Consider the following 20,167-nt stretch of genomic DNA (forward strand, 5'->3'; position numbering starts at 1 on the left):
CTCTTACTCCATTTAGTCCTGTAAGACCTTGTACGTGTGTCATTAGCACCTTATGACCAATAGCATCAAAAGCCACAGAGGCAGGAGGTTCATTTTCTGTGTCAAACCATGAAAACATCATTCATCAGGGCCATTCTTATTCTTGCACCTGGCCCGAAACCTGAATGCAAAGAACCCCAGGGGATCAGAAGAGAGGACTTCCCGGAGTTTAGATGCCACCTCCTTCGCCAACAAAGGGAATGTTGGAAACTGGACAGTAATCGGTAAGATCGTTAGTATTAAGCATAGACCTTTTCAAGCCTCTTTGTTCCTTTGGGTATCTGGTAGCCTGACTTCTTTGAAGGAGGCAAAGTTGATATCATGTATGTCAAAGTGTTCTCATGCACGCCATTTTTCACTAGACTTCACCAGCGGTAACAGGCAAGGGGTCATCCTACAAATGGCAGCTCAGGCATTCCTCAACAGCTTGCAGGTCTTATAATGAGGTGACCCGTTCATACTCGGTAAAGGCAGATGGATGGATGTCATTCTGGCTGTGGAGTGGCTCCCTCGATCTCCCATTACTTTTCTCTCTGAAGTAGGCTTTTTGCGGCAAGAGGGCCTTGGTCCAGGGACAGGTGCAGGCATTGCCAGCCAATTAACCAGCTAACTCCACGATGACTAGCTAGTAGATTCCACAGAGCCTCTCTGCAAGCTGGGAATTACCTGATGTAGTTCTATCAGAGAGGAAGATTATTTTAACTTCCTCTAGGGCTGAAGCATATGGACCTTGAACTGTTCAATGACTGTGGATGAGTGGGTTTTGCACCATAGATGCTCTAGTTTCCTGCCTTCTGGTGCTTCATTTTGTGCACTTTGTCAGTGAGCCACAGTTACCTGCAAGAGGACGGTGCAGGGTCAAGGGTCATTTGTGGCTAATTCATGAGTGGTTTCAACTGGCAGCTGGCGGCGATGTTCTGCTAGCTGGTGCCCTGGTCTTTCAGATGGGTGGTTTCTGTTCCAGGAATTTCTAGAAAATTTTCCAGGACAAGCGCTTCTGGAGATGAATTAGTATTGTTGGTTCACTGAACAAGCAAGGCAGCATCCCTTTAACATCTGTTTTTGAGGTGCAATGCCTTCACCTGTCCCTGGACCAAGGCCCCTCTGTCAAAAAGAGGTCTAATCCCAAGCCAAAGAAGAGGTCCAGGGTGCACCTGCCTACAGGAGTGGGTTAGGAGACAATCTCAGAGAAGCCCATGGTCACCATGATGGGTAGGAGGCCTTTGGCTATTTTGCCAGGTGAGGCACCTACATGGAGACTGAAATGTCCCCAGACAGTGAAACTTCCACCCCATTATCAGATTTCATAGGAGCTTTGTTAGTTATATAAATAGTTATTTTTAGGGGAAGTTCATCTTGGGGCCTATTAACCATGACAGCATCAAAAATAAAACCCACAACACACAAAAAAGGAATGTTTCTGTGCAAGAAAGAAAACAAAGTTAAAGGCAAATCTTTAGCTGTAAATGTCTCCAATTTACAGTAAGGTAGGTTCTTGCAGGGGCTTCAGAGCAGTCACTCTCTATTAAGTTGATGGGGATGGCTGCCCCAGGTAAGAGAACTGGCAAAGCACAGCCACTGTGTCACAGCTTTAGCAGCGTTGGTACCCCATGCCATGGCCTTCAGACATCTGATGTACAAAACAGGAATCTGTTACAGCAATGCAGGGGAAGAGGGGGAGAGGGGGTGGCAGAGAAAGAAGAAGGAGGAAGTGCAGAAAGAAGGGAACAGGAGAGAGAGAGAGAATAAGATACAAAATGAGAAAGTTGTATACGTCCAAGGACAGTGTTAAATGCATTTGTCTTCAGGGATTAATGAGGTGAGATTCCCACATGGGAACCCCTCCAGGCAGTGCTTTCCATCAGCCAGCACTCTGCACGCTCTCTGGCAAATAAACTAAAAGGAGGGAGAGGTAGGGGAATTGGATTTAGACCACAGAGAGGAACACAGAGATGAAATATTTCGAGCGGAGGGAATACATTTGTAGGCAATGGAAGAAGGTGCAAAGAAAGGGTTCAAAATGGCCATCATTGGAGGGATTTGAAGCAGACAATTCATCCACCTGTCAGGACAGTGGATGTTTTACTTTGAGTCATAGGAACAATAAGAGTAATAGTATGGTAACATGTACATAAGCCACCACAGGCTTCCTGGCTGTCATTATACTGGCTGGCATATTCTGGCTACTCAGAACCTCACTGAGACAGCAGAGATTAAATTTAGACCCTCCTCCAAAAGCACAGATGGTGACCACTTGAGCTAAAGGAGAATCTCCCTCCGATAGCACCATAGGGTCTATGACACATTGCTGAGTGGGGCAATGTGGTCTTCAATAGCCACAAGTAGCTAGGACTGCACTTTTAAAAATTTATTTGAAAGACAGCACCTACAGCAACACAGTGTCCTCACAATCTGCTGGGCATTGGTTCAGCACTGCTTCCGAGGGAAGACCACCACCAATTGGATTTTCCTTGGAGTTCTCTCATCAGGGCTGTGTGAAGAGGGTTCAAACAGCTCCAGTGGAACCTGACCTGGGCCCATAGAAGGGCCTCATGTGGGGGTTTTGGTTTTTACTTCTCACTCTTTCCTTTTGTTGGGGGACCCAAGTCTTCTCCATTTAGACCCCCAATTGGTGTATTTGGGGATCCATTTAGTTCCCCATATGGACCATGGAGGGCCCCATTTAACACTTTATAGATTTCACTGATATCCACACCAAAACAAGGGAAGGTATTACAGAGGTTATTTTAGAGAGGCTGAAAAAAGATGGTCTAGAAATGGCTGATTGCAGGGGACAACGCTATGTCCATGGAGCTAACACGGCTGCATCATACAAAGGTGTTCAAAATCAAATCGGTATACATATTTTGTTCAACGCACTGCCCACTCAGTGAATCTTGTTGGAGAAGCTGCTGCAATGGCTGTTCCCCATTTTGTTCTATTTTTTGGAATTGCTCAAAGATCATATATCCTGTTTTCTGCTTCTACTAGTCAGCGGGATGCGTTGAAAAAGCATACTTGCATTACATTAAAATACCATAGCATGACAAGATGCACAGCAAGGGTAGAGGCAATCCATCTGCTATGAACTCAAGTTGAGGATGGTGTTCTTGATACTTAAGATGAGATCAGGGCTTCACACAGTTTTATACCAGAACTTAAGCTGGAAACTGATGGCTTGCAAATGAACATTTCAGAGTTTCCGTTTCTTGTTTTGGGCATGATATGATGTACTATTGTCTCAAAAGTTAATGTTGTGAGCACAGAATTGCAGAGTCCACTCAGTCTTGACATTCAAATGGCTCACAATTTATTTGGTAGCCTTTGAGATGCTTTATGGGAATTACAGTCTTCTGGGTTCGTTACATGTAAAGAAGCTGTTGCTTCACAGCCTGAAACATTAAGAATATACATGCAGTTCAAAGAAAAAAACTATCTTTAAGGAGGAAAGTAACGTCAGGCAAATCTGTAAAAGGATGAAAGGTTAACTGATCCTAAATTTTTTTTTGAATATGGGGTTTTCAAGCCCATCTTAGACAAAATATTGACACACCTGGACAATAGGATGTGTAAGCACAATGGTGTCAGAGAAAGGTCTGCTTTTTTGATGGGCAAGAAACAGAAAAGTTTCATCAGCAAAGACTTAATGAGGCACACTCGAAACTTAACAAGCTGCAACCCTTAGGATTTAAACTCAGAGTTTTGCATAGGAGATTGAGCTCTTGTGTACGTTTTTGCAGGTGAATCTGAAGGATGGCTTGCAAATGAAGGTGCCCACTGATCTCCTTAGCTACATTTACAAAATGGTCTTTAGATGGGAGTTTCTCTAACACAGAAACCACATTTTTTGCTGTCTTCCTGTAGCCCTGATTGCTTATGAAAGGAATTGCAGCAAGATAAAGTTATTCACAATTATCTACGAACATGCAGGAGGCAGGAAAGGTTACACGATCTGGTAGTTATTTCTATAGAAAACTCGGAAGCAAGGTGGATGGACTGAGATGAGCTAATTTATGTGATTGCTTCATAGAAGGCTAAGAAGGTCCCTTTGTAAAACTACTTAGAGGCGACTGTGGTGTTTTTTGCAGTGGGGGGGAAGCCATATTTGAGTCTTTGAACCTGTTCCAGAACATCCCTAGTACAAAACTGTCTCCCATCATCTTACTGGCCCAGCCTCACCCAGCTTAATTGAAAAGACATGGCAAGAGCACAGCCCAAGGTGGGGTAGCTGCAGCCTGTATCTCTCAACTCTTCTATAAACTTTGCCAGTCTGACATTAAGACTTACATGATACTAAAATGTAAAAGTAGATTCATTTTGGAGACATTTCAGGGGCAAAGTGTTATCCAGAAATTTCTTTCAACATGAACAGTACTGTCAGTTATCCCTTTACCAGACTCCATCTTGTTTTCTCATGTATATATATACACACACACACATAAACACACGCACAGCGAGAGAAGCTGCACATAACAAGACTTATTTGGGCATAAGTAGCCCATCTTCTGGCTGTGCAAAGTTGGTCCCTCCAGTGTTTTTCCCCCTCTTATTTTGAATGCCCCAAACAATGGGGCTTCTACCACTTCCCTTCAGAAGCTATTCCAAGAAATCTCATCATTAGACATTATTCTTTATATTCAGCCTACATTTCTCTTTCTTAATTTCATCCCTTCAATCCTATTTATATCCCCTGATCCCATCCTAAGCAACTCCTCTCACTCACTGGTGTTCACACCCTTCATATTACTTCTAGATAGTTATGTTCCCCCTTTAATCACTGTTTAGGCAACGTACACATATTGAGTTCTTTTAACCTTTCCTCCTACCTCCGTCTCCTCCAACTCCTTAATCGTTTTTGTTCTTCTTTGAACTCCTTCCAATTTGTCAATCTCTTTGTGACAGTGAAATGCCTAGAGCTGAATGCAGTATGCTGGGAATGGTCTTCCCAATGCTGTATACTAATTTAATTACAAAACAGGATCAGGTCTTTCTAGCAAGAATAGTGCTTTCTTAACTCATGCATCTTATCACTCATGTTCTGTTTTCCTCAAGATGACTGTGGATTCCTCTTGCCATAACTATCTGCTCCTTTACTTAAGGAGGGGCTCAAGTTCAAGCTTTCTGGATAGTAACTGCAAGGACTATTTGGTTTCCAGTTTTGAACATCACTAGCACGTTTACCTTTCCCCTACAACTTGCTGCAACCCCCCTCCCGCCTCCGCCCCCCAGTTCTGCATGACATATTCATTGGTGTATGAAGGAAATGCAGCCCAGGCTGGTTCAGACAATGCTGCCAATCCTTTTTCCTCAGTGAATGAACTGCACCAGCAACAGGATGGAATGGAATGCTAGCACAATGCTTATTCCTTGTGCTTTGGGGCCACCAACGGGGAGCCCTGTGGGGATAATACCTTGTGCCTCCTGAGGGATCGGGGCATCTATCTTTTGGCACATTCCTGCCTGGGCAGCATGGCAGCCTGGCCCCTTTTTTTCTGTTTAACAGGAAATCTCCAGCCCTCATTTCTGGACACATCATCCCCTCGTGCTCTCTCACAATCTATACTTCAAGGGCTCTGGATTATTTCAGACTTTTAAAAGATTTTCCCTCCACTAGCTGCAGTTTCAATGTTCATGCAGAGAACCCTATGAATTTCACAGCACTGGGATTCTTTTCATCTGAGCAGGAAGGAGGCAGGAAAAATAAAAATAAAAAAGAATGCCACAGCCCTAGGGGAGAGATCTAGGCTAATTATGGTGATGAGTTAACCCTTCTACTAATCTTTAGCCCATTAATGTAAACAGATGGTCAGCTCACTACAGGGGACAGGAACAGCAATAGTGCAGCATTCTCTCTCATCCAACACTGCACAGGACTAGACCCTGCCTGAATATGGCTGGCACTCCAGCTCCTTCGCTTCCTACTCTGATCTGTTCCTCCCCACACCATTCCTGGCTAGGAAATACAGAAAGGGAAACACAGAGCCACAAGGAGATGAGCTAAAGGGAATGCCAGGCAAAAGTTTGAGTTCGGTCCAGAGCACGTAATCATGCACAGACGTGCTAACACAGGGGTGGCGGGTTGTGAATCATCCACAGGAAATGAAGGTCGATTTTAAGGGGATGTTAAGCAAATTGCTTACATGCACTCAAAAGGGATATTATATCAATAAGAAGGGTTAAACACAGCATGCCTTTGCCTATAAGATGGCTAAGCACACACAGGGGTTACCATGCTCGCTCCTAATGTAAATAGCCATTGAAATCTCCCAACAAAACTGCAGTGTGGGATATTGTCCCCCAGGTGATAGGGGAGGAAAAGATGACCTTGGGATTAGAGCACAGGACTACGAATGAGGGCTCCTGGATACTATTTCCAGTTCTGTCACTGACTCACTGAATGACCATAAGCAAGTCACTTTGTCTCCATTTCTCTACCTATAAAATAATTCTTTCCATGCCGTGCTGGGGGGTTGAGAGGCTTAGATGGCTGTGAAGTGCTTTGAGATCCTCACATGGAAGGGAATGGAGAAGTGAAGTGTTATTGCCAATAATCTTATCACTTCTCAATATAAAACAGGGAAATGGGGAGATCTGCTGACTAGCTGGAGGAGCCTCTCTGGGATTCAAGTAACCTGCTAGAGGAGTTTCTCTATTAGCTCATTAGGTTATATTTACCCTGTTCACCACTAGATTATGTCAAACTTTTCTATTTTGGGTACCATTTCATAAGGCAAAGACACCCCCTCCCCATGACTCAACCTCCCAGTCCCCTCACTACTGCATTCCCAAACTATTTTATTCTGCAGACCATCAAGCGGGGCTCTGCGGATCATAGTTTGAGACCATCTGATCTACACAGTGGAACAGAAATCTTGGGCCATCAGGAACAAGGCACACCTCTTATTTCTGTTGCCAGACAAGGTTGGAATGCTGCACTCTGATGCATGTGTTATTGCATCTGTATGTCATGGTGCAGTGTTACAATGCAAACCTGCCAAGCTGTCATACTGACACAGACCTGCAACTTCATATCACAATATCATATATATAAGTGCCTCTTCGTTTTTACTTTAAACCGATTTTTACCCAAAAAATCCCAGGTTTTACAAAAAGTATTTGTTTTTTTTCTGATTTTCACCCTACTTTTGTATCATTCAAATATATATATATATATATATAACTTGGTTTTATTAGGAAAATACAATACACTGCATGAGATATATGTATTACGATAATACATTAGTCTGCGTGTATATGCAAAGCTGCCTGTTGAAGTAAGGCCATGTATTAGTCTAGAAGATACACACAACAAACACACAGGCACACATGCAAGCAGCGAAATGCGTGCAAATCTGAATGTACTGATGAATCTCACGCCCACCACGTACACATTTCAAGCTGTTAGATAAAGGTTTAAAGATTTGACACACTAAAATGGGTAGAAAACGAAAAGCTGTCCTTCCAGCCACCAAAACAAACCCTGATATTTACCAAGAAATATAATAGAATAGTTTTTTGCACCAATTTTTAGCTGTTTTTGTTGTTGTAGTAATAAACACCGATAAATTCCCAGGGAATATGAAATAAAATAAAAACCAGAAACCAAGGGCCATACGTGTATTTCATCATTGTGGACTTGAGGACTGACCTGTACAAACCAGGGCCATCACAAATTTATTCCCACAACTCCTTTCCCATCCACACACACCGCCCTTCTGCCACACTGCATCTGAACAGAGCTTTAGGAAAGGAGTGTCTGAAAGGGGTGGCAGAAACCCCTCCCCATCTATCCAGTCAATGTATCCATTTTTTAACTCGGATGAGGAAGGGCGTTTCAACGAGACTTTCCCCCTCCAAGTCAGCCCTAAGAAGATACCCTGCCCTGGACTCAATCTGGCACTGTCCATTGGTAACTTCTAATCCAGCAGCAGGAGGATTACAGAAAGTTAGAAGAGACAGATGGTGTTGCAAAGACAAACGTCTTATTGCTTGGCTGTAGCCTGCACTTCCTGAGGTTATGGCTGGGATTTCAGAGAGCTCTTCCCTTTTAAGCCCTTGCTCATCAAGGAGGTGGCAGTGGGGCGGGGGGAGACAATCTTTAAGTGTCCATCGAGATGGAGGCTCAGGGAGGAACGGCAGAGGGTGCATTCAGAACTGTTTGCAGATGTGCTGTGAGGAGGGTGAGTTTTCCTTCTTCCCTCCCAGGATTTTTGGTGGTGGCTACATGCTTAGCATTTGCACAGCACTTTATGTATGCCAAGCTCTACACATTCACTAATTAACCCTCACACCATCTCCCTGAATGGTAGATAATTATTACTGTCCCCATTTTATTGATGGGGAAACTGAGGCACAGAGCGTGGCATTTGCCCAAGGCTCTACATAGTGAGTCAGTGGCAGAGCCAGGAATAGAACTCCCCACTCCACACATTCTGACAGACCATTTGGTTTCCTTCAGTGAACATCAGCAAGTCCCCTCCAGCCCCTTCTCGCTCCACAGCTCCTTTGAGGCACAAGGGCCTTCTAGCAAAAGAAGCCTTAAGGATGATCTGCAATTTAAAAAATCAAATGGGGTTTATACCTAGTTTTGCTTCTTTGTGATGTATACAGGTGCGGTCTGGATGGGTTTGGTTTTAAAAAAAAAATCTTCCTTTTTTTGCAAGCACATTAAAAATATCAGCTCTTGACTTCTCTGGCAAAAGCACTACTTTATCTGGCAAACTAGCAATGGTGATTGATGAGACTGATGAGCAACTGATGGGGGAGGGGTTAGTAGACACACTATCATTTGAAACTGACTTTTGGGTTAGTGGCAATATTTATTCAGCTCATTTGCCTGACAAAACACTTGAGAGAGATGTCCTCTTTGACAAAGATTTAAGGCTTTTTCCCTTTCCAGTGAGAGCTGAGTAAATTCCTGCTTCAGTTCTCCAGTCCTCCAAGGAAACCTCCAACAAAAACTGGGAAAGATTAACCCCTGATATTTCCAGTGTAAAGAGAAACCAAACCAAACAGCCTTCCAAGCCTATTTTCTAGCCCAAAATGGAACAATTATTATTATATATTATTTGCTCTTTGGTAGCACTTAAAAGCCATGGTCATGGACCAGGACCTCATTGTGGTAGGCACTGTACAAACACAGAACAGAAATACACTCCCTGCCCCACAGAGCTGCATGGTTTTCTCTTGTGCAGGGCAATTTAAATAAATAATAAATAATAATAATAAATAATAATAATAAAAGGCAGTGTGGTGAGAACAGAGGCCTGGGAATCAGGGCTCCTGGTGCTGCTCCTGGTCTCCAATTAACTTGCTGTACGATCTTGGGCAAATCGCTTTCCTTCTCTGTGTTTCAGTTTCACGTGCTGCAAAATGGGGATAACTGCGCTTAGCTGCATTTAGGCAAACAGCTCTGAGAGCTATAGCTGAAAAGCACTAAGTAACAGGACTATCTAAAGAAAAACAACAACCACCCAGCAGACCAACATCAAAGGGAGGAAAGCTGAACATGAACTGCTGGGGTGGACAGCGCTCTGGGTCTCTCTTCCTTGCTTCCCAAAAAGGTGCCCAGAGCGTTATTTACAAAAGAGACATTGTTACATACAAGCTATTCTTGAACTGCGGCTGCTTTAGGAATAATGAGGCAATTATTCCTATTATTCCCAGCAGCTATGGGAATAGCTTCTCTTTTGTCCTCTGCTCCAACCTGCACCCGCTTGGACGGTTTCATCCTGTCCGGAAAGCCATCTTGCCAAGGCTCCTGGTGCCCTCTTGCTGTGCTTGCATTTGAGGGAGGACTGGACAAAATGAAGATACGGGGAAAAAGTGGTGGAGGGGCAGAATTTTAATGGCCACCATAGGTAGCTCCTTTAAGCCAGCGAGGGGACAGCCGATACAGGGTTCTACCCCACCTCAGCATTATGGCTGTGCTCAAGAAAGGAAAGCCGAGTGAACAGCGTACTTCACTATTCAAATATCAGTGCAAACCCTCGACCCCCAACAACTTCACCTTTCTCCACCGCTCAAAGGGGGCTGAGGACCAGGTAAGTACATTCCTGATGTCACTTCACCCTTTAGGAAATGGTGCTAAAGATGAAGTCAGTTGGGCTATATAAAACCTTCACCACTCACCCACTTAGTCACGGTCCATCAGCAAACCCCAGGGCACAAGGGAATCACCATTTGATTCTGGTGTTACCAAGAATGAACTTGAGGACCAAAATGCAGCTACTGTAGATAACCAGGGTTTTCCCCAATCCCCCTGTAGTGCACTGCAGTGCCGTGTAGACAAGCCCTTAGTCTATTCCAAACCTCAATAACCACTCCCTGAGCCCAAGCAAGATGCCTTAACTGAGCAAGGAACAACATGAGATGCAGACAACAGATGGAGTGGAATTAAATCTGATTGAGGAGAGACACTCGATCTAACCCTCCCCAGAACTAAGACTTATTCCTGGCAACAAGAAGCTGAAAAAGCACTTAAATATCAGTGCTCCATGTTAATTCACCAGAGGTTTTTTCCTGAGCTCATCATCAGATTGTCCTTCACTGTTATTAGAAAAGCCTGAGAATGTAACATTCTTTAATGATTGCATTTTGTGTGACCACCACTTGCACTGGATATGGATCCAAAAGCCAGTTGCCAGAAGACATTTCCCCTTGGTACTAATCATTACATTATCACTCAGCCTTTGAATCTGAGGAGCAGATTGGAAGGCATTTCTTTGATATTTACACCTTTGTGGGCCACTTGGCTGTAGGTACAGAATGTCACAGCTTCTGGGAGTGCTAATTAGAGCCAATTATAACCTGAATGACCTGCTGTGGCACTGAAATGCTATGATTCGTTCTTGTCCCTGCAAAGTGGGGATTTTATTTCTGTAGAAGCTAACTGTTTTAGAGTTCTGGATGTAGCAATCACTCTGACAGAACAATCAAATCAGGAGTTGTCCAGACCAGTTCTTATAACCTGATTCCATTCAACATATAACAACCCCACAGAAACTAAAGAAGTCCAAATTTTCCTGATTGCAAGTAAGGTTGTTAGACTGCCACATTTTATGGGAACATGTAGCTGAATATAATGCTACATATGAAAGTTATATTCCATGGAAAGATGTAGGATTGCAAGTGGGGGATAGTTCATAGTTCACTGCTCACCCTTAAAATCTTTCCATTTCTGTCTCAGATAACTAGATAACATAACCCTCAGTATTTGCAATATTCTTAATGCTGAATATAGAGAATACTGCAAATGCTATTTAATTATCTAATGCAACTGAAATGTGTAACTGCAACCACTGTATCACAGCTAAATATAAAATTTACAAACAAATGTCACTATTAACATCTTCCCCTCTCCCTTGTCTTCTCACTGTCAACAGAACATTGAGGAGAGAAGTTGCTTCTTAACTGATAGAAGCGGGGATGTGAGCACACTGGCCTGTTATTAGAGAGTTGCATACAATGGTTTTATTTATCCTCCTGGGAATGGCTGCTTGTGACTTGTAGACACTCACTATTTCAGTCAGAAAACAAGAGCAGTTGGGGGGGGGAATTTATGGAAAACACACATGAGAATTACACAGACTTTGCAAGCAGCTATAATACAAGGACAACGTACATACTGCAGCAGGGAAGTCTGCAGTTACTACAGCTACTAGTGGGACTGGCACTTAGCTACACAGGACTCAGCCCCCAGCTGCCCTGAGGGAGGGAGTGTGTCTTTGAGGGCTCCTGGCTGCTGGCCTGGGAAAGAAAGGAGATGTCGGGGATTCCAGTGCCTGGAACCAAGTGGGAGGCAGGAGAGACCCCTCCAGACAAAAGCCACTGCTGGGGCCTAGAGGGCGGGGGGGGGGGGGGCTGGGGCTGGGCGCTGCTCCTGCGTCATGCGCGGAGGAGGTCCACCCGGAGCCGCGCCGGACCGGACTGCCGCAGGCCGCGGAGGGGGCGCCGGCCCGGCCGGCGCTCGGCTGCTCCCCCGCATGACTGCGGCTGCGGCAGCTCAAGCCCCCCGCCCCCCCGCCCGCCCCCCGAGCCGCCCCCGCGGAGAGTCCGCTGTTTCCGGTGGAGCTCCGGAGCCAGTGTCATCGGCGCGCAGGTCCATCCCCGGGCCCGGTCGTGGACGCGGGAGCTCAAGCAGAGCCCGGAGGGGGGGGGGAGGGGACCCCCGGGGACCGAGGAAGGGCGGCGCAGCACACCGCGCTGCCTGGGGCAGCCTATTTTCTAGAGCCGCCCCTGCCTCCAGAAATGAGGAAACGGAACCCCAAGCTATTTTTAGGAAAAGAGTAGTCAGAAAAACTGGGCAAGGTGTGAGGAAGATAAAAGCCACTTACGCTCATGCTAAATTATTCACCTCTGGACCTCCACCTCCCTCCCCTCAAAAATGAAGAAAAAATAAAATCAGTTCCTTGTCAAATCAAACTGGCAATTGCTGCATGAGTGAAAGGTGTGGTGGTTACAGGTGTCAGGGCCAGGCAGGGAGGCTCAAAGATGAAATTCACAGAGCCTAACTGCTTCCAATGCACTTCCATAGGGGGGAGAGAAGTGGTGGGATCACATCAACATCACATGTTTGAATCAGGCAACGGCTCACTCACAAGCAGACACACATGGGTGTGAACAAATGCAAAAGAACATGTGGCACAGAAAGGCACGTCTACTCATTCTGTTTCATAATGCTGCAGTAACAAGGAAGCATTCAGTGAAACTGAATGGCAACAAATTTAAAACTGAATAAAGGAAAGACACACACTCACACTTACGAGCCGGGTCGACGCGGTGAGTTCGACTTCTCGGAGTTCGAACTATCGCGTCTAATCTGGACGCGATAGTTCAAACTCCGGAAGCGATAGTTCGAACTCCGGTACTCCACCACTGCAAAAGGCGGTGGCGGAGTCGACCTTGGAGCCACGGACTTCGATTCTGTGGCGTCTGGACGGGTGAGTAGTTCGAACTAGGGTACTTCAAATTCAGCTACGCTATTCACGTAGCTGAATTTGCGTACCCTAGTTCGACCCCGCTTCTTAGTGTGGACCAGCCCACAGAGTGCACTATTAACCTGTGGAACTCAATGCTACGTTATATAGAAGCCAAGAGCTTAGTAAGACTCAGTAAAGGATTATACATTTCTATGATTATTCAGAGTTACACAAATAGGGTTAAACAACAAGCCCACAAGAGTTTTGGGCAGGAGCATATAAAGCCTTACATTTCAGGGCTTAAACCAAAAGTTTATTAGCATGGGTTAGCAGGGAATTTCCCTGGGGGCAGGTTATCCCATGATCTCTGTTTCTGGCATCATCCTCTGAACATTTAGTGCCCAGAGGCATGATGGTGGGTTTGGCAATTGCTTTGTTCCTATGGGCACAGACCACCCTCCCTACCACACATAGGCACAGGAAGAGTTTTCCTCCAAATCACACCCAAAGAGGCACGCACACACCCGAAACCCACTCTCTCCCCCCTTTGTGATAGCCTCTGGAAACTCTCCGGTAGGGTCCCCAATCACAGCACGTTAGTCCTATTTTCAGTTAACTGAGATTCCTCAGCTTTACAGCATGTCACAAGAAAGAAATATTCCCCCCTCAGAGGCCTGTCTGAGGTACTTCCATGGCCCACAGAAGCAGTCTCTCTCCCAGCTCCATCGCCACGCTGCCCATGTGAAGCTGGGCTGTTGACCTTTTCCAGCTACCAGCCTCCAGATCATCTTTGAATATTTCATAACGGGATTGCTGTTTTCCTGTGGGTTACACATTTAAGAACATTATATTTGGAACAGGGATATAAAGGATCTATTTAACCAGATCTCGTGCTCACGCTCTCTCTCACACACGCACTTGTCCCCTCTCGATTCCACTACAGCCAGCAATCCACACACACACACACACACACACACAATATGGGGCTCTTCTTGGTTTTGTCCACTGAGCTGGGTTTAATTAAACGTCCTAGAACAGGGGTAATCAATTATTTTTGTCAAGGTCCAAATCTCTTCATCAAGGTATAGTCAAGGTCCAGACTCCAGAGAAAACACAAATAACAACAACAATGATAAAAATAAGTCAATAACAAGATTTCAGGGTCTGTTCAAAAGCATCTGACAGTTCAGATTTGTCCTGCAGTCGGCCTATTGACTATCCCTGTCCTAGAAGCTTGTTTCTAAACCCAGATTATTGATTTCTTTTTTTAATACCATGGCTGCTGCAATTCAGAACTAAATGCAGTGAATAAAAGGAATTGAATGGGGGTGGAGGGCAGGAAAGAGGTGCTTAAGTCTGACTAGCACTAGGATGGATGGACACACACACAGTATAGGATACGTAAGAGCAAATGCCCCGGAACTTAGACCTTCAGACCTCCTAGTGCATAATCCAGCCTCAGCATCTCCAGTGCAGTCTGGGACCTAAGTCAGCATGTATAGGATGGTTTTAGAATGCATGATGCCCAGGTGAGATGAGAATGTTGAAATCTGCTAAGGGAATTCCCTTATGCTGGAAAGATCCTTTTGTCTCTAACAGGTTTTGACTTCTCCCCTGCCTAAATGAGTTCTCAGAGTCTCTGTTTTCCAGAGATACCTAGGGTAAGTGACATGACAAGATGAACTGGATGTATTATTTATTACACAAGATTTTGCTGGCAGTTTGTCTCTGCGTCGCATGCAATATCCAAGCCCAATGCCCTAATATTCCCATCACTGAAACTAGACAATGGTTGCACTCAGCTGGATAACAATAAAAAAGAAATCACTCTAAATCAGATGCCATTTCTGAGTTTCCCTGGGAAAGAAAAAAAAATCTACTCCAGCTCAGAGGAGCAAGGAGACATGGCTGAGTGACAGACATGGGCTGCAGCCTAATCTGGGGGGGATGGCTATCAGTGTGTCAGGGGAATTGCTCCTTCCCGTGCAGCTGCTGCACATGCCATGGAGGCAGGTGAGAAGGGGGCTGAACGACAGAAAAGGCAGCACAAAATAGAAGAGTTGACAAATCCCTGATGCCCACTCAGGAAGTGTGAATGTTCTAAAGAGGGGAGAGAACCCCTTCCCCTCCCTCTGCATACATTCCAGGTGGAGGGGTGGGCCAATAAAGTTCCCACTGAACCTGACCCCCGGCCAGTCATCACTGCTGCCGTGGGGTGTGCATGTGCACACACAAAATCAAAAGTGCTTCAGATTCTGCTTCCTTTATTATGACTTCTCTCTAGTGGCTACCCATAGAGCTGTGAAGTGAGGGGCTCTGTAGTGTGGGTGTCTACACGGGAGGATGTCACTGTCCATACACACAGAGTACACAACAACGGAGGTAGCACAAACTCTCGGGGACTAATTGCTTTTTAATCAGGCAGAATTTGAGAGGCAACAAACCCACCTGAGACCCACTAACACATCAGATTTACTCATCCTTGTAGGAGCAGGGTAGGGAAGGGAGAAGTGTGGTCTTGAGGTCAGAGCAGAGACTGGACTCTTGGATTCTATTTCCAGCTTTGGAGTGTGACCTGGGAGTTACAGCAGGAGGCGCCAGGACTCCTAGGTTTTATTACGTGCTCTGCTATGGTCTCACTGTGTGACCTTAGGTATGTGACTTCAGTTCTGCGCCTCAGTTCCCCACTCTGTAGCATACGGACTGACCTCCCAGGTTTGTTGCAAGGCTTAGCTCGTTCAGGCCAGCTGCAAGTTGGCAAAGGCTTATCACACATAAAACATGAATGAGGCACATCTCCACACAATGCAGGCTCACAGGGCGACCACGCTCTGGTGCATGGTCATGGGTTTGGAGTCAGATTTGAGGCTGGCATTGATGGTCATTTCAAATGGCAGACTTGGGTTTGGATTTTACCGAGGAGGCTGAGAGACTCTTTTCCCATCAGGGAGAGCCCCACGCCAAGAGCCTGCTACTCCTGAGGTCCCATGGGAAACATGCTGTGGCTGTGTAACTCCTTAAAATAAACAGCAGACTCAGGAGGCGTCAGCAGCAGGGTCATTCCTTGTCCCATGGTGGGGGCTTGCTTGCACCTGCAGGACCTCTGCTACAGGTCAAAGTGAGGATCTCATGTCACCCCTTAAAGGAGAGCAGATAATTTCCCTCTGCCCCAGGGGCTGCCCTAGGGATTAACTAACAGCTGTTTGCAAATGATGAGAGAGTGAGACAGCCATATGGAACCTGCATCTGTGCACTGACAGCCATTTGTCAATCAAAGGACAGAGTGGACACGGCAGAAGAGGCTGGAAGGTGCTTGGTCCGAACTGAACTAATCATTAGCTGTAAAACTCAACTGGTTTGGAGTTTTGTTACCATTTTGCAACTAGGGACAGCTCCATCCAAAAATGAACCTGCAAGCCCATCACTGAGTCAACCTGGGGTCAAGCTTGGCCCCCACTGGACACCATGAGCTGCTAAATCAGGTAAAATGTGGTGGTTTTGGCTGAGTAGCACTTTGAATTGTCAGGTTTGTTTGAACAAGACACTCAACGTAAAATGGAGGGAGCACAGATCCTAATGGGGCAAACCCAACGTGCCAGAACAGATTAGTCTTGACTCCCACAATGACACAGACCTACACCAGATCTTACCCCCAGAGGAGTAAGGTCTGGGGGGAAGGCATAGAGCCTGGAAACAAAACAGCTCAGTGACAGCAGCACTGCCAGATAGGAGGAGGCCACAGCAACTGTGTCCATATGGCCGTCTAGCAATCACTTCATCTCATTTTTCTCCCCTTTTATTAAGGATTACAGAGTAAGGGATTTGTGTGGAGACAGGAGTGAAGTTTAATTCTCTACTGAGGAAAGCAAAACACATCCACAGACCCCTTCAAACCAAAAATGCCCACTGTAAGTGGCCAAGCATTGCAAGGCCAGTTTCTGTGTTGCCAACCCCAAGAGTTTAAAAATAACGAGCCCGACCCCCAGACTGACCCCAAGTTTCTTTTTAAATAGTATATATAGAGTGGTGTTTGCAGGGTCAGCCCACAACATTTTGGAGTCTCTTGCTTACAACATTTATTTCAAACAGTATGTCATGCCACAACACTAAGCCACACAGAAATTTGAAGTTATGTATGTTTCTGGTGTATCCATTTCTCTCTGCCACTATTCTCCCACGAACAGTTCATGTCATAGCATTATCCTCCATAATGGCAACTATGGCATCATCTATCTTCCTAATTTGGTGTTTGATAGGCTTTATTTCCTCCACTCGACTTTCCCATCGTGTGGCACTCAGTGGTTTCAGTGTCAGAGAGGATGTTCCCAGATGTTGCTTCAAAATTTGCCATCGATGAGTTGATGCAGAGAAAAATACATAGATGCTTTGAATTACATTAAAAAATTCAGCAGCCTCACTAGAAGCTGATGCTGCATCACTGACCACCAAGTTCCATGATTGAGAACTGCATGGGACAAAAAAAGCTTGAGGGTTTAACTCTTGGATCCATGTCTGCACTCCTCTGTTCTTTCCTCACATGCTAGCACCATTATCGTAGCCCTGACCTCTCATGTCAGCTATCGCAATTCCCGTATCTTCCAGCTATTTAAGAAACACATTTGTCATACCAGCTCCTGTAGTATCATCAATGACAATAAATTCTAAAAAATGCTCTCTGACAGTCACCAATGCAGGGACATTTTCACTAGGTTCTGTTGTTACAAAACGCACCATTAAAGTCATTTGTTACGTATGGCTGATGTCAGGTGTGCAGTCCAGAATAACAGAGTAATATCTTGCTGACTTCAGATCTGCCACAATCTTCTGTTTGACTTTTGTTGCCAGTAACTGTATGATCTCATTTTGAATTGTTTTTCCAAGGTAGTGTACATTTCTAGGGTGGTGCCTCTTCTTAGATGCTCCTGGTACAGCATCAAACTCAGCCATCAGCTCCACAATTTTAAGCAACTTTCCATTGTTTGACACAGACAGCTGATCTGAAATGCAACGTAGTGCTAGGTTTTGGGTAGCAAGCATTCTCACAATGGCAATGAGCCTTTTCAGAACATTTTGCCAGTAAAGAGACTCTGATGCAATCTTCTCTTGATGCTGATCATCTATGGTGGCCTTTAACCTTAGTCTCATCTCAAGCTCTTTCCACCTATGGAATGCTCTCTGGTGATTTGCTGCCTTCTCATAGCATGCCAGATTTCTAGCCAGATTTTTCCAGTCCTTTGTTCCTGTAGAACCCAGTGTGGCTGGAATATTAGACTGGAAGAGTTTGCAACAAAAACAGTATGTAGCATTCTGGGTTTTTGAGTACATAAGCCAGGGCCTCTCCACTTTGTCACCATTGGGGACTTCCGGCCAGTAATGTGTTGGATGGAAACTTCTATTTTCATTGCCTTTGGGGAACAAGAAGTTTTTCACTTGCTGTGGCCCATGCAGTACAAGGAAGTCCCTCAGGCTACTGCTCAAGTGGGTCCACAGTCTTGGATCATCTAGACTTAAGGAACTAAACTCAGCAGCAGCTGTTTCTTGTGCCTCCACCACACTCTTCTCTGATCTACACTTTTCTTCAGGAATGTGCATGGTTACATCCATTTGAGATGGAGATATGGATGCTGCAGTAGCTGCCAGGTCACCTGCACTCTGACTAACTGGAAGATCAGGCATCTCCTCACCACTCACATCCTCACTGTGTCCAGAAGGCTCACCATGAAGATCTGTGTCTATGTATCTCAGGAGAGCTCCTTCCTGCTTAGATAGAAAAGCTTCCTTTGCTTTCTTTCTTTTTCTGAATGCTGCCCCAGAGGGGCGTTTTCTTCTTTCATTCATGACTGCTGTTCTGTGCCAGCTATAGTGGCTCTCAACACTCAATTGAAGGGGACAAATAAGCAGGCTGGTAGCAGGGCCTGAATGAGGGAAGACATCAGCGTCTTAAGGGCCTAACTGGCTCCTACTATTTCAGTTGATTGCCTGTTCTCCTCAAGTGGGTTCAGGGAAGCAGCAGGAAACAGGAACCTCCCTGAGAAGCTGGTGCTAATCAGTCCAGGCTCCTGGGGGTGCTAGAGAGGTACATAAGAGGCTCCTCCTCCTCTCTCTCTTTGCAGCTCCTGCTGCTTTCTATTATTCCCTCTCACCTTTTCTCTGCAGGGCCGCCCGGGGGGCAAGTTGCCCCAGGCCCCGGGTCCCACAGAGGCCCCCATGAGAATTCTCCGGCCCCGGCCCCGCCTCCGCCTTCCCCCATTCCGCGGCGCCTCAGTGCGCCGTGTCCAGGAGCGGCCCTGCACAGAGTTAAAGTGGCGGGGCTCGGGCGGGGCCTGAGCTCCTCCCCGCTCAGAGCCGCGTGGTAAGGGGACGGGGCTGCGAGCTCCAGGCCGACCGGCGGGAACTTAGGCCCCGCTGGAGCCAGGCCGCTGCAGCGCTGTCCAGGGCCGCTTCTGGAGGCAGTGCGCTGAGCCCCCGAGAGAGGGGGGAGGTGGGGTAAGCAGCATGGCCGGGGGCTGGGGCTGGGGGGGTTGGATAAGGAGCAGGGAGTCCCGGGGACAAGGAGGGGGCAGAGGTTGTGGGGGGTCAGTCAGGGGACAGGGAAGGGGAGGTTGGATCGTGGGCATTCTGGGGGTCTGTCAGGACTCGGCGGGGGGGGGTAGGGGTCGGGGCCGTAATGGGAAAGGGAACCGGGGGGAGTGGTGGGGGGCAGGGGTCCCGGGGTGGTGGTTGGGGAGGGGGTCTTGGGGGGGTGGTGAGGGAACAAGGAGCAGGATGGGTTGGGGATTCTGAGGGGGGCAGCCGGGGGGGCAGGAAGTGGATGGGGGTCAGATAGGGGGCAGGGCCAGGCTGTTTGGGAGGCACAGCCTTCCCTACCCTAAAGCTCATTCAACAGTTTGAGGCTTGCAGACAGCTATTTAACAATATCCTACACCACCTACCTCCTTCCCAAATCTACCAAGGGAGTCCCCCCTCCCCTGCATTCCCCGAGGCTCCAGAGGGGTTAATTCAGTGGTTCTCAAACTTTTGTACTGGTGACTCCTTTCACATAGCAAACCTCTGAGTGTGACGCCCCCCCTTATAAATAAAAACACTTTTTTAATATATATTTAACACAATTATAAATGCTGGAGGCAAAGTGGGGTTTGAGGTGGAGGCTGACAGCTCACAACCCCCAGTAATAACCTTGTGACCCCCTGAGGGGTCCCGACCCCCAG

General features: G+C 46.3%; 1 protein-coding gene across 3 annotated transcripts in view; it reads right to left on the minus strand.

Annotated features, from left to right (window-relative positions):
* Positions 1-20,167, minus strand: part of IGSF11 (immunoglobulin superfamily member 11) — a 146,948-nt gene that overhangs the window by 78,161 nt on the left and 48,620 nt on the right. Inside the window, exon 1 of one of the 3 annotated variants that reach the window (XM_039501602.1) lies at positions 10,171-10,462. The exons of the other annotated variants lie outside the window; for them this stretch is intronic. The gene's annotated coding sequence lies outside the window, so the exon portion shown is untranslated. Of the gene's footprint in view, positions 1-10,170; positions 10,463-20,167 lie in introns of those variants that run through there. 3 annotated transcript variants of the gene reach the window in all.

Source organism: Mauremys reevesii, linkage group 1 (assembly GCF_016161935.1).
Source record: "Mauremys reevesii isolate NIE-2019 linkage group 1, ASM1616193v1, whole genome shotgun sequence".
NCBI classification, from domain to species: domain Eukaryota; kingdom Metazoa; phylum Chordata; order Testudines; family Geoemydidae; genus Mauremys; species Mauremys reevesii.